Below are 16,011 nucleotides of genomic sequence, written 5' to 3' on the forward strand. Positions count from 1 at the left end.
CCACATGACCTGGAAGCTGTATGCCAGCTCCCTCGGCCAATAAAGCGAGATGAGCTCCGCAACCCCAGAGTCGGTCACGACTGGACCTAGTGGTCAGGGGTGGGGTCCCTACCTTACCTTCAAAAGATTTGAAACAAACTCCCCTTCCTGCACAACAGTGTACAGAGATGGCAGTAATATATGGGCTGCGACTACAAGTGGCTATGCATATTTCAAAGCACTACAAAATGTAGGTTTTAGTTTTACAGCGGTTTCTTCAAATCAGACTATAACCCTAAAGACTGCAAATCTGAATCTGACATTTGTTCAATATCAAAGAAACTATGCTGCTTAGCTCAAAGACACTGGATGAACTGGGGTAGAGTAGATGGGGCTTGAGAAAAGTGAAATGTATATTCTCCTACCCTCCCCCAACTTAGATGTATATGGACACACACACAGAGCCTCAGAGTGAGTACTCAGCCTACAGTGAGTATTCAAACAGTCAAGTAGTGCTCTTCATAGATTTAATGGGCAATTTCATTTCTCTGCTCATTTCACCAACAATGTCTAAGGAGAAATGCTGCTTTATCCAAAACACTTCAGAACTGATGGTTCAGTGTTCTCATGGGATTACTCCAATACAGTAGCAGCAACAGGAGGATCCCTGCAATCTAGAAAACTACCTCCTACAGCAAGCATTCAAAAGAGCCAAAGAGAGAGGTACACCTGAAGGACTGGAATAGAGAATGAGTCAGTAGGCAGGTGATAAAACAGGGTGACATGGGGGTGGGTGGGGGAGAGGTGCAAGCATACTTCAAGCTTCCAGTGCATTTCAGAGTGATTGCCATATGGATCACGTGTACCTTTGTACCTTTTCTTTCATGTCTCTACTTTGACATTGGCAAAACTTTGAAAAAAATGTGAAGAAGTTCTTGCCCAGCATTTTCCGTCCACTGTTTTGGCATAAGCAGAAACTTGCACAGTACCGGTTAAAGCAGTATCCCATGTAGGCAAATGAGAGCCAAGCTATTTCTAAGAAGCAAGGGGAAGCATTCACTAATCTCCAATCTGGCACAGCACTGTGTTAGTATCGCAAGGGGAATAACTAGAAGTCACATGCTAATGTGTGCAATAGTGCCCTAAAGCTTTTTTCTTTTTCTTTTTTTAAAGGAAAGCTAGTCTGCGAAGGGGATTTAAAGCAATGAAAGAGGGATGGGGTTGCTGAAACATTTTCACATCTAACTTTTCTCTGCTGCAAATTGCCCACCAAGTAGCTAATCCCTTGGAGTTCAAATTGCTGCTTTTATAATATAAATTCTCATTCCCAATGTGACTTTGTTTTGTCAAGGAACTGTTAGCCTGGAACATGTAGTTTGCTCCTTATAATAGAACACATGCCCATGGAGGCAGCCCCATTTCCTTCTCCTGAAGGAAAAAGGGCTTTGGAGAGAAAGAACAGAATTTGTACATATCAGCCTTTAAATTGTTGCTTAAGAATTTTTATTTTGTTAGCACCAACGGCGCTCCACTGACCTTATGAATCAATTGTTTCCTCATTCTGCTGACACATAAAGTGTGGGCCATAACTTGCTGTTTCTTCCCAAATAGCACCATTTAACTACTTCCTTATCATGAACATCTTCCTGTGCAAGTGTAATTTAGAAACCTTTGCCACTGTAATTTTCTTTGCTTCATTCTCTTTAAAGCTAAGCCTTTATGCGACAGACAAAATACTCATTCATCAGCACTATTATCTCTCCAAGAAATGAAAATGAACAGCTATGGTTTAAACACAAAAAGAAGGGACCAGAGCAAACAACTTATGTGCATACATGAAAAAGAAATAAAAGGGTGTTTTTTTTAGAAAGAAAGAAAATCATTTTGCATGATTTGGCCACTGCATGCTGTGTCAGCCAAACAGATAAGGAAAAGGAACTTTAAATATAACTCTGGGACAAGTAACTCTGAACAAGTTATAAAGAAGAAGCAATATACCTTCTCACAATAGATAATAATTTCTGCTTCCTGAAAGATTCTGAAGCAACATCCCTACTTTGCCTTTTCCTTAACCTCAGCCACTGCAGGTGTGACACTGGACACCACAGGGCAAGTGCAACAAACTCTATTGATGTGTGGGTGGGAACAGATGGGATAATGGAAAAAGAGAGAGGAGAGTCATCAAATGAAATGGTGGGTGGACAACTTCAAAGTCCCATTTGGGACTGCTAAATCTGTTCTCTGACCATAGGGAGAAGTGGATCAAAATTGGAACAAGTTCTAAAAGGGAAAACTAAAGCAGCATCGTGATGCATACGTGGGACTTATTTCAAATAGACAAGTAAAGTAGGTTATTTTGGAGCAGCAGAATCTTGGCCATATTGCAGGGCTAGTGGATCATGTTTCAGGCAGCTCTCTCTTAAGTATCCATCCATTTCAAGCATAAATATTTATTCTGTTGCAAATTAGGTTCCATTAGTTCCCAGATCATAAAAAGAGGTCAACAAGATTCAAAGGTTGTGCAGGGCAGGCAAGCTTGGTGAAGAGAAAGGTTTGATGACCATTTAAAAAGCATGCTCACCTATGCAACACATGTTTAACAGTGTTGGGGGGGGGATACTGCAAGGCAGACCCACTTGTGGTACCCCTCCCTTCAGTAGATACCATTGCCCATAGGACTACATTACATTCCTAACAGAACCAGAACATGGTTTCTTGAGCAATACATTTCACCATAGGTAGGAGTATTAGAGCTTGGAGTTTGTTGTTGTTCTGACTTCTCCCCACTTCTTGGTACCATACCATAAATTTAGATTTGAATATGAGGGTTGCGGGTGGTGCTGTGGGTAAAACCTCAGCGCCTAGGACTTGCCGATCGCATGGTCGGCGGTTCGAATCCCCGCGGCGGGGTGAGCTCCCATCGTTCGGTCCCAGCTCCTGCCCACCTAGCAGTTTGAAAGCACCCTTAAGTGCAAGTAGATAAATAGGTACCACTTTATAGCGGGAAAATAAACGGCGTTTCCATGTGCTGCTCTGGTGCCGGTTCGCCAGAGCAGCTTCGTCACGCTGGCCACGTGACCTGGAAGTGTCTGCGGACAGCGCTGGCTCCCGGCCTCTAGAGTGAGATGAGCGCACAACCCTAGAGTCTGTCAAGACTGGCCCGTACGGGCAGGGGTACCTTTACCTTTATGAGGGTAATCTCATTAAATGGGATTCCTGTGAGCCATGGAATTCTGAAAAGCTGGGTTGAAATCCACGTTCATCTCAGGTCCAAACTAGACACAAAATACACAGCATGCAGCTTCCCGACTGGCATGTTCTCTCCCTCCTGGTCGATAGTTCGGGAGCTTCAAAAGCTTTCTTCAGCCCAAACATCACAGTGACCAATGTCAACATGTTATCCTTTTTTATTTTATCCTTTAAAGTCCTGAATAGTTTTGGCCTGAACTATTTGATAGACCACATTCAGTCATACCATCCTGCCTTCACAGAGATCACAATCACAGGCCTTCTTGGTGTTTCTACCAACCAGGTCTCTGACAGTGATAAGCATGGAAGAGAGAACCTCTTCTGTGGTGGCTCCACACCTTTTGAACTTCTTCCCAGTAGAGCTGGGAAGCTCTACTTACACTTCAGATTTTTTTGAAGGCCTTAAATAATCTGATGGTGTTCTGATTGGTCACGCCAGAATAATTTTTGTTTGTTTGTCCCTGTCACTGATGGTGGATGGAATTTTATTATGTTTTTGGAGTTCTGAGTTAGTTTTTAACTTTGTAAATCTGATTTATTCTTGATCTTAGTAATGCTTTTTAGGTTTTTTAAAAAATATACTTCAACTTTTTATTGCTTTTGTTTTGGGTGGGCTTTGTCCAAAAGAGTACCAAATCAATATTTTAAAATAATAAATAATAGATTGCAGGAGGGACCATTTTAGACGCATCCAATTAGTGCACCATTGCTGATGCACAGGTCCTTTTGGACCCAGAAGAAGGCAGAATGGGCCAAGGCACACTTATGCACACTCCGCCAATGCACCCGGGGGCCAGGAATGAAACCCCGGCACAAAAGGGTCACCTGAGCCTGTTTACCTTTTCCAGTCCTGATGCACGGAGTTCATGATATATTGCCAGTAGGCAATCATCTCACAGCAGGAATTGCTTTATTGTATGTGGATTTGCATGACTTGGTGGCTAAGAAAGGGAAAAGGACTAGACCAGAAACAAATTTCTCCATTTAGCTAGCTATTTCATTATGCTTTAGGGCCGCCTTCCCTAACCTGGTGTAGGCCATATATTTTAGAGTACAATTCCCATCATCCGCAGTCAGCATGACCAATGGTGATGGGAATCGTCTAAAGTATTTGGAGGGGTAAAGCTGGGGTAGTTTGCATTCTAGTTCTCAACAGAGAAGAAGCAAAGCCACAGGTGACACTACATCGCACTACCAAAAGCAGAGGTGGTACAGGTGATTTGCTTTGCTGTCAGCCTGCAAAACCTCTTCAAGTCGGTCTGCATCATGCAGGACTTGGAACACAGCAGTCAAATAAAATTAAGATGTCCAGGTGTATTGCAACGATACTGAGGTAAATCACATTTATGTTGCATAACTGGTCTTATCACATTTCCAATGAATGCATATGCTTATTACAGTTAACCTGCTTCAGCTCTACTAATGAACTTTGCTGTTATCAGACACAGAACATACTCCTGTTGCCAGGCTTGTCATTCAAGCCTGGGATTCCTGTAATCTCTTTTTTGCTGTTGTTCTTTTACTCTAGACATGACATGCATTCCTATTATTTCATGGAGAGAAATATATGGTTCTTCACATTTTCAAGATGACTTCATTCTATCTTAAGAGAAAATCTGCATTTACTTCTTGTTGCTGTTTTAAAAACCCCACTACTGCTGTAGCTGCTGGAGTCAGCCCAGGTACAGCTGAACCAAGATAGCAAAATTGCTCACTTTAATAATCACTGCATGGCCATAATGCAATATGCAGTGAAACATTATAAATGTACTTTAACACAGAAAAGGCTACTATCATACACTCCTAGGCAGAATATTAACAAATATAAAAACAAAACAGTTAGCTCTCAGAAATGTAGACTCTTTGATTCAGATGTTGAGCAAATAAAGTGAAGAAATATGCAACATGTATATTCCTGAGCTCAGGAACCATTACTCTTTCAAGCTGATCAAGGCTTCCTTGCTTCAAAGAAGGATCTGCAGCAGTTCACTTACAGGACTCACTGCTACTCAGTCATGAAATTACCTAGCACCAGTCATGCAGGAAAGCCACTTTAACTGCATTTCTAGCCACATATCAGAAAAAAACAACAATGATCCCATAGAATGGGTCAGGGAAGAGATTAAAGGTGCAAATGGCATCCCTTGTAGTCAATGGCAAAACTTCCATTGATCTTAATAGGTTTGGATTGTCCCCTAAAGCAGCATAGCAACACATGCTCAACTAGCATGAAAGGTCATATGAAAAATGATGAGCATCATTAAACTCCAGCTCCATGACCTCATATTAAAACCATAAGACAAGCAGCTCCGCAAATACAGAGCTAGGATATGAAAAGATTAAGAGACACACTACACATATTTGCACTTGTGGATTTATAACCAGTACATAAAAAATTATTTGTTTGTAGCTCATATGTCAAGCAGTCAATTAATATAAATCTAAGATAAAAAGAACACTCTGTAGCAGTATCAATGCACATTTAGAATGTATCACAGAAAATTAAACCAAACAGCTATGCACATTTCCCAGTTATTTTCATGCAACTGAAAAATATTGGCAATTAAATTACAAACTGCACTCTGGAATCCAGGGAACCATACTAAATCATGTACTTAAATAACACAAAAGTAACATCTCTCATATATCATTAAAATACATGCTTAATTTTAACAATGTGACAGCAGAATGTGCCTTCAGACTGTGTCCTGGACCCCATCAGTGGGATTTAAGACATTGAACATACTGCTGCACCATCCTTAACTATTCAACTAGGATTTGAAACTTCGTGAACTTATCATATCAGTTATTAAACCTGGTGCCCCTGATATAGTTATAGTCACACATTTTTTAAAAAATTGCTTAATACATGACTAGCTGCACAAGAATACAGATATGGATGCATGTTCATATGTACTTTAGAATACGCTGCCATTCAGAGAAATACAGAACAGATTAAAATCTATGCTTATTCTGCTGCACATTCAGATGTGTAGCAAAATACACATCTAATACACATCTGTGGTTCCCAATACAGCAAGCGATAGGCATGTGCAAGCCTGCTATTAGTGAGAATCTCCCCAAACAGTACTACTGGCCAACGCAAACATAAAATGTGGGTGTTGATGAGCAGAGAATATGGCATAATATATCATAAATATGACATTCATATATACATACACATATTTTCTAAACCACACTTTCCTCTAAATTAGAAATAACAAAGAGCCATTCTTAATGTCTCAGAGAAAAATATCTTCATTCCATTACATTTTTTTAGAACTTACCAATAATTTTGATATGATGACCATCACCAGGTCATTGTAGTATGTTAAACATTGTAGTAGTAGTCAGTGAATCATACGAGTCAGCACATAAAAAAGAAGGGGAGGGGAAACAAGTTAGTAATATAATAGCAATGTCACCGGTTTATAAATAATACGTTAAAAGATAACAGTCAAGTGCTGGTATCAGTTAATTGCAGACATCAGCTCCATTAGAGACACCATTAGAGATACCAAAAAAATGAGCAAGATACTGCATTGAGTCGAGAATAGTGCAGGAGCAATGAGCTAGACATGGAATGAAAAAGAACATTGTTATAACACAAAGATTGTGGCTGAGGGGACATGTCAATTTGGGGAGTATGGTCAAGGCAAACTAGCCAAAAGATTGAAGCAATAACTTGTTCTAAGTTCAAGCCAGAAGGAGAAACAGGTCCTTAAGGATAACACAATGTTCTGGGAATTGGAATAAAAGAGCTGGACAAGAAATGTAGCAAGAACCAAAAGATTGACATTGTAAGGAAAAGGCACACCAGGAAGGTGGCTCAAAACAAACAAACAAAACACTTCAGGAGGAGGGCTCTGTGCTTGCCCCCTCAACAGCCCCGGCCCCTTACTCCAGATATTGAGGGGGCTGAAGACCCCTCAGCCCCCTGTAATTGGCACACCTGATTTCTAGGATAAAGGCAAAACAAGAGGAAAACTAACTAACAACTGGTACTTTAAAAAGCTGTGTTGGAAACAAGCTGATGACTTTGATATTTAATCACTACTAGTTATGTTCTCAGATCATGGTCAGAATTAGAATATATTCAAAAACAGAGTGCATGTAACAGTGCCAAGATTTCAAGTGTTCCAAGAATCCAGTGTTATTGTGTTGTCTGTCACAGTCAATCTGAAAGTTTTGCCCATCTGTTATCTTAGGCCTAAAACTAGCTGACCTTGGAAAATATATACCACTGCATAAAATGTAAGCCCTATAAGAATTTCCAAGCTAAGCCAAAACACTGGATGGCAGTCAACAAAGTTGACTTAGTCAGAGTAAACCTACTGAAATTAATATAGTTAATTTGGCCTTAACATAGTTGTGCTCATTAATTTCAGTGAGTCTTTGAGTAAAACTTAGCTGACGATCACCTAGTATCACTATTATATACCTGGAAATCTCTAAACCACCCAGTACATGTACCAAAAGCAGTAGTTACTTCTCTGCTAAACAGCAAGCTCAGGGAACCCTTAAGGTTCACACAAGACAGCAGCAATATAAAATATACTTAGGGGAGAAATCACCTAAAGCATTCCTGTCCTGAGCCACTAAAACACTGAGTGCATACAAAAACCTAGAGTCAACTCAGACTTCTTAACTGCCACCCAGAGGCCACTTTTACATTTCCTCAGTTAGCTATAGGCACAATATAGTAAGCTGTGCGTGTCCAGTTTAGAATAGTAGCAGAGGTAGTAGTAATAGTAATGTGACTTGTTTTACATCGCCGTAGAACATTTTTGTTTTTGCTATCTGTGATGATCGGGGAAAAGGTGGGGTATAAATAATTTAATAATAATAATAATAATGGGGACAAAATGGATGGTGCTACATGAACAGTGTATGGTACTATTTTTTTTAATGTTCCTCCTTTTTTCTAAAACAAAAACAAAGACCTCCTGCTCTACAAATTAAAACACAAGTGCATAACCTCAAAAAGCGAGACTCTGCCTAGTCCACTCCTTGCCCATCATGTTTCATCATCATCATTAGTAGTGAGTCTGATTCACAAAGGAAAACATGTTTTTAAACTGATTTCCCATCCTTTGTTTGACGCTCAGAACTCTACTATTATAGTCTGGTCATTCGTGTGTATAACAAATAAATAATTGAGGGGGGTCAAGCAGGGACAGGCCAGTAGCTACAGGCTTCTGCCATCACTGTCCTCATTACTGCTCAACAGTGGCGTAGCGTGGGGGGTGCAGGGGGGGCCGGCCGCAACATCTGGGGTTAGGGCAAATCCACGGGTTAGGGGGCGCAAATCCACGGGTTAGGGGGCGCAAATTACTTGCCTTGCCCCGGGTGCTGACAACCCACGCTACGCCACTGCTGCTCAAGTTGTGGAAGGTGACTGTCTGGAATGGTAATGTATCCATGGAGGTTTCTCATGATTTTCCAAAGTTCTAAAAGATGTGGAGAACCTCCATAGGCATAAAACAATCCCTGCTTAAGGCAATCACCTTCCATGAGTCAAAAATGACTATGGGCAAAAAATGAAGGTAGTGTGCCTTTCCCTGCTGTATTTTGTGTGCTGTCTGTATTAACTTTTCTCTAGTTGCAACACCTAAAGAGGAGTCTGCATTCCTCAAGCACCCCTACAACTCATGTTTCTAATCAAGTGCTAAGGCCATAATTTGGATAAGCCCATGACAGCTCAGACAGAAATCCATGCTACAGAAGCGGGTTCTCCAAGAGAAGCTGTTCACATTGGCAAGAACACTGTTTTTTAGGCATTATAGAGCCCAATTGCTCCCCGCACAGCAAGTAGCTAAATGCTGGTGTGCCAATTCTGTGTCACTCTTGTCATTTATTCTAAATATAAATCTGAAGAGATTCAAAATTACGCTTCTACTTTACATTCCTGAAATAGCTGTCAAAACAAGAGATTAAATGGATTAGTTTGCTATTGTAGTCACACTGTTCGCTTACCAAGTCCTGAAAAATACTTGCGGCGAACTACTGAAAACAATGCTTTCTCAGCTGCCTAAGCATATAGGTTTGTGTGTGTGTGTGTGTGTGTGTGTGTGTGTGTGTGTGTGTGTGTGTAATATATTAAGCTGTATATAAGAAAAAAATCTATATTTTAGGGCATGGAATACATTCGGTAATTTATTAGCCAGTAGCATTAACTTTTTTCTCTTAAGGAAGGGAAATGAAGGTTGTAAATTGTTGATCTTCATTACAGTGTCAGGAATTTTTGCCTTCTATCTTACAATGAGGAGGGCTTTATGTCTCCAAATAGTCTTTTCAGCTACAATAGGAGAACAGAACAGCTATCTATTTCCTGATATTACCTTTCTTCAAGCAAGCAAAAGGCTTTATCTAGCCAGTATAAAATCAAGTGATTATATTTGGCAAAGCATTTGAAATCAATAGTTTACTGAGAAAATGTTCAGGGCAAGATATATTCAACATTTCCAGAATTTCTGGAGCCATACATACATATATTTCTCAAAAGAAAAAATAGTACATAAAATCGTACTGTTCAGAATACTTCATGCATTTTGATATGCACATTCATTTTATTAGAGCAATACAAATAAACTGGAGTTAGGAATGCTTTGGAAGAAACAAGAATGAAATCAATCAACCCTGCTAAAACTTTGCAATTTCCTGGGGGCATACACAACCATCCTCATACATGCCTGAGGGTCTGTAACCTAGTACAAAGTTATGTGTGGTGCTTTTAACCTATGCTGCATCTGCATCATGGTGGAAGGTATATGGTTAAGCAAGATTAAGCAAAATGTCGGCCCAAACAATGCTGTTCCTGGATCCAAGACCTTCAAGAAACTCACTGGAGACCTACTACAGTCCAAGGTGCTGTGGTAGACAGTGGCGGAGGGAGTGGAGAGCAGGCGGGGCTGGCAGGCGTCCCGGGGGCGTGATGCGCCGCCCACAGGGGTGTAGTGTGCATCCTGGGGGCGTGGCACCCAGCACAGGGGGGGCCAGCTGTGATGGCACCTCACCAGGATCATGCTGCTGGGGGCAGTGCACTCTCCCCGCACTCCTCTTCCTCCGCCAGTGGTGGTAGACTCACCCTCATATCCCTCAAGATCTCCAAGGCAGAGAGAATATGACTGGTTAATCATGGAATGGAGAAATGGTCTGGGTGCTTGGAACAATGGCTTTCAGCACCCTCTAAATGTGAAAAGTTCAGCCTTCTTGGTTCTCTTGGGACAATGACATCAAAGGGTAGCTAGCAGGAGTAACAGTGGAGAAAATCTCAAGACTAATTTGATAGGTTAGAACTCATTCTGTAGCCTACTCTGTAGCAGTGATGATGATGATGATGATGATGATGATAATAATAATAATAATAATAATAATAATAATATATTTATACCCCGCCCTCCCCAGCCAAGGCCGGGCTCAGAGCGGCTTACAAGCAATAATAAAAACAAGAAGAATGATTACAACTTAAAAACAAAAATAAAATACAACATTAAAATAATGGAACATTAAAATATTAAAATGTAGCCTCATTGCAGGAGGAGAAGGAAAAGAAAAAAGAAAGAGAGGGAGGGAGGGAATCAAATTGGCTCCAAGCCAAAGGCCAGGTGGAACAACTCTGTCTTACAGGCCCTGCGGAAAGAAATCAGATCCTGCAGGGCCCTGGTGTCATGAGGCAGAGCGTTCCACCAGGCCGGAGCCAGAGTTGAAAAGGCCCTGGCTCTGGTTGAAGCCAATCTAACTTCCTTAGGGCCTGGGACCACTAGGGTGTTGTTATTTATGGACCTTGAGGCTCTCCGTGGGGCATACCAGGAGAGGCGGTCCCGTAGGTACGAGGGTCCTAGGCCGTGAAGGGCTTTAAAGGTCATAAGCAGCACCTTAAATCTGACCCTGTACTCCACCGGGAGCCAGTGCAGCTTGAAAAGCACAGGGTGAATATGCTCCCATGGCAAAGACCCTGTGAGGAGCCTCGCTGCAGCATTCTGTACCCGCTGGAGTTTCTGGGACAGCTTCAAGGGCAGCCCCGCGTAGAGTGAATTACAGTAGTCAAGCCTGGAGATGACCGTCGCATGGATCACTGTGATGATGCTCATGTCAACACAGCTAGTAAATTATATCATCCCAGCAGAGTGATATCCATTCAGAGCTGACCTGAATGGTGTTACATATCAAACTCCCATTAGCTTGCTGTTACTAGTTTGTAAAACATCTTGCCAGTCAAGATGCTCACATTTGCATTAGATTCCACATTAAGTGGAGTATCTACGGCTATGACTCAGATGTCTGGTTTCCCTAAGTTTCTTCAGCCTAAGGATGTGGACAAGCTGCCTGAAGAACTGAAGCCAAACAGTTCTTCTTTGGATCCTTACCCATCTTGGCTGAATAAGAATACTGTACCAGAGCTGAGTATGTTTCCTTGCATGGGGACTATGTTCCAATTCCAATACTAAAGGAAGGATTTGAGAGCCCTCTTTCCCCTCCACTATTTGTTACCAGCTAGGCTTTAACTTCCCATTTTTTGAGTAAGGTGTAGGAGAGAGGGGTGGCAGGTCAGCTGCAGGTTGGATTTAGATCTGTTCCAGCCTGGCTTATTACAAGGATGAAACCACCTTAATGACTTTGGTGGGTGACAGGCGCCAGACACTGCACAGGGGGGAGTCTTCCCTGCTGGTTCTGCTGTACTTCTCAGTGGCTCTGATATCATCCTTTTATAGGATCTCCTGCAGCAAACGGAGCAAGTGGGTGAGTTGCCAATGGGTTACATTCCCAGAATTTCTATCTTCAAGCATTTCTGCTGTAGTCTGATCGTGAAATGATGTCAGGTTGATGATGAAGCACCTTCCACATGGTTTGAACTGTTCAATGTCCCACGCAGAATGGCTGCCATTGTATCTACTTTGTCCCTTGGCTAAGTATGGGGAGTAGCACACACATGGCACCTTCTTCCTATCTCTTATATGCTGTCAATTCATACCATCTCCATCTCTGTATAACAAAAGTTATGAAGCTGAAAATGTTGGTTCAGCTCCATGCAGCAATTTTAGGGGCAATTACTTCTTCAGCCGACACTGAAATTACAATTTTTCAGGCATCACGTCAGCTGTGAATATTTTGGAGCACAGTGGATATGCTATTTTTATAATGTATAACAGAACCCTTCATCAACCCACCTTCCTTTTTTTCCCTTTCCCTCTTTTTTTGTTGTTGTTGAAATATCTGTTATTGGCCTAGGGTGCTAACTGCCCAAGATCTATTACTTCCCAACTTTTTGATAGTCAGAGAAGCAGCACATTATCCCACTTCAGGGTAGAACTATATATTTGGTAGCTCATTCATCAATAGGCAGAATACAAATAGTGCAGGTAGAAATGTGAAAAATGCTTTGGATTTTTTAAGAACATTATGACTCATATTTTATCCATACAAAGTATGGATGAGAAAAGTGAGAATGATTTAGCGATAAATGAATCATATGCACCAAATATGCACATTGGAAAAACTGGTAAAGGAAACAGAGCAATAAAACCTTGATTCTGCAGCTATATTGAATAGGATTTTAGTGAGCAACTCACAACACAATTGTCATGCTCCTACACAAAAGAAAGTCCTATTGAGGTCTATGGGACTTACTCCCAAAAAAGGGAATAGTATTACAGGCTCAATAGTAAAGTCAAATATTGAGGTTTGTTGTTTACTTTTTTTACTGTAACAATACACACAAAAGGACACCACAGAATTATTGCATGTTTGGATTATGCATCTAAATTGCATCCAGAACAGAAAATTTCTAAACAAAATGTAGTATTTAACAAGCCCCCTCCAAAAAGAAGTTGGGCAAACGAGGCTGCAATTCTGTACCCACTTAACAGGGAATAAAATCCCTTGAATTTAGTGGGGCTTACTGCTGAATAGGCATGTATAGGATTGCACTGCTATTCTCTTACACACACACTTCAAAAAAAGAAAACTAACATATTGTTCCCTTACAGATTTTACCCACAATCTAGCAAAGTTGGAGGCATTCAGCAATGCGTCTAATTCTAAGTAGGCTTGTTATCATTAGAAAAATAAGCATTATTTGTGTAATCCTATATGGTTACTCAGAAGAAAGTCTTATTTAGTTTAAAGAAGCTTCTGAGAAAAATTTAGAAATAATTTTAGTCACTATGGTGGGTTTTTTTAAAAAAAAAAAGAAAAATAGTGAATAGTATATGTGGCATAAAATTCAAAATGTCAGTCCCAGATTTTGCCTCATTATCATCAATGTCACTGCCATTTTTCTATTCTTTGCTTGATTTCATGCTGTTAAACCTCTTATCTGTGCATCAGTGTGATCAGGATTATTCAGCAGTGGCAGCTGCTGAATAAGGCCAAAGCATTTCAGTTGATTTCTGAAACAACTGCATTTCTAACCTCTTTTGACCCACTCTGCAGACTAAACAGGAGTTCAAAATTTAATTCCCAATCTTGTTCAATGTTTTTGTCACACACAATAATGTTAAGCTAAAAATGTGTCAGTGTTAAAACATTGATCTCCTTCCTCCCCCCACCCTTTAGAAGTGCATCTATGCTGCGATCTATAAAGAGACACTAATATGATCAACTTACAGGGATCAACAACATATGTGGTGTTGCTTACATTACAAGAGCAAATAATGAAGCTATATTTAGCCTCTTATAAAACATTCTGAGTATTTGGGCGATGGCAACCATTACATACATAAAGACTTAAGTAGATACAGTGAAATTAAAAATAGAAGCGTTGGGGTTCAGGAACCATTCTCCATCTAAACATATCCATAGATCAATCAATATAAGGCACAGATACTAGTAGTCACATGAAATAAGGGCTTTCTAGTAATTAATAAACATTGTACTGTTCAAGTGCAAGCTCAGATATGGCACGAAATCTGCTTTGGCCTGTGAAATAATGTGTCTGTCTGTCGGGGGAGGGGTGCAATGACTCTTACAAGTGCTGCTCCAAGACTCTTAGCATGCTTAATACCCTGGCTGGCTGTGACGTGAGGAGGGGGACAAAAAACTAGGAGGGAAGGTGGAATTGAATGAGTGCCCTGGAAGACGGCAGCACCAGCTGGCTGGAAACCTTAACAGGAACACTCCACAACCACAACATTTTGTTGGGCGTCTCTCTTGGCTCACCAATTCTTTAACTGCATTAGAAAAATGGATAAGGAAATGGGTCTTGCAAAATACATCAGAGTTTATGTTCTAAACATGTCACAGACCCATTCACTGAAGTCAGTAAGTAATTGCAGGCAGTAGGTTCAACATTATCCACAAGTGCAATCAGCTGTTTGTGTAATATTACTGAAGACTCAAGAACTTTCCTGACACAGGCAAAACGCACCTTGAATCTGCTGACACAGCTTTTAAAGTTTGTACTCTGATCATTATTAGCCATTGATGCACCATAACCCTATCCAGTCTGCAGATTTCCCTTCTGAAACAACACCCTTCAGCAGAATCCTAGCCCAACCTTTTCTAGGCTTGCAATTAGCCGGCCCAGTTGACTGATCTCTGACTAGTCCCTCACTCCCCTTGTCTTTAGCATACTTTAGCATAATGAAATGCAACTGCCCATATGCTATTAGTACTATACATCTAACAACGCTCTCTGACAGTCAGCAATTAGCTTGGGCAGCCACAGCCTATAATGTCGCACAAGCAGTGTGTGGAGCAACTGTGTTCTACAGAGAGAAAGATAAACAGGCACTCTTGGAAGCAGTCCAACTTTAAGAAGAAGAACCCCAAAGTGAGCTTACTAAAAAAAGAATCCTAATTACTGCTGCAGATAAGGCAGGCCCTTTAGAGTTTACTCTCCAGCCCCCTCACAGCTAAAGTAGCTGAAGACTGCTATGTTTATTAGTTAATGTTTCTCCAATTCAGTCATTCTTTTAATTCCTATTTGTAGTAGCTAAACTGAGGTGAGGAAGCAATCTAGGCAAGAAACAAGTGTTAAATGAAATATATTTTTCTACCTAGCTAACTTTATTTTCATTTCCTTACCGTTTCCCTGGAATATCAAGCTGTATGGAAGGAATCACATATTTACTAGAATGGAAATATTTACATATATTCATTACAAAAAATGTAATGAATGTAAATCCATTAAATGAAAATTTAGAGTTTGTGTGTGTGTGTTTACCAGTTGAAAATGTAGAAGACTTTACTGCTACCTAGTAACTTTTTCTTTTACAAACAATACTCCATAACTTTTAACAAAGTGACAAATGGAAGACAGAAGGGATACAACAGTGAATTGAAGAGGGAGAGGGAGAGAGATTATGGTTAACAGCTATATCTTCATTATTACCAAAAAAAGAAGATTATGCATTTTGGCAAAACAAATACTGAAACTTGTTTCACAATTTGGAAGGAGGCAGTCTATGCATTAAAACTTAATTATTTAACCTACAAATTAATCACTAAAGACAGGAATACTTTCATATATGAGTAGTATATACAATAGTAAGTCCATACCACCTAAAAGCCAACAGTTTATTCTTGTAAAGCAAATCATCATGCACGCACGCATGCACACATCTGTTAAGGCCATTTCCTGCTTATGTTTCTATCAATGCTGTGACTCCAACCTTCTTATAGTGTCTAATAATTGTTGTCATCTAATTGTTGCTGTCCCACAGATGGCGCCACAGAGTGCCTACAGTCTCTCCATACATTAGAGCACTATAACTCCTGGTGGGTGAGACAGCAAGAATCTTGTGTGTCAACTCATTCCAGAAGAGATTCAATCCATAGTCC

General features: G+C 40.5%; 1 protein-coding gene across 4 annotated transcripts in view; it reads right to left on the reverse strand.

The window, feature by feature from the left end:
* The window catches only part of EPB41L3 (erythrocyte membrane protein band 4.1 like 3), a 129,256-nt gene that overhangs the window by 111,304 nt on the left and 1,941 nt on the right, over nt 1-16,011 (reverse strand). Inside the window, exon 2 of one of the 4 annotated variants that reach the window (XM_077933123.1) lies at nt 6,409-6,484. The exons of 2 other annotated variants lie outside the window; for them this stretch is intronic. The gene's annotated coding sequence lies outside the window, so the exon portion shown is untranslated. Of the gene's footprint in view, nt 1-6,408; nt 6,485-6,515; nt 6,536-16,011 lie in introns of those variants that run through there. One more of the 4 variants, XM_077933126.1, reaches the window with a different exon arrangement.

This window comes from Podarcis muralis, chromosome 8 (assembly GCF_964188315.1).
Source record: "Podarcis muralis chromosome 8, rPodMur119.hap1.1, whole genome shotgun sequence".
Lineage (NCBI taxonomy): Eukaryota > Metazoa > Chordata > Lepidosauria > Squamata > Lacertidae > Podarcis > Podarcis muralis.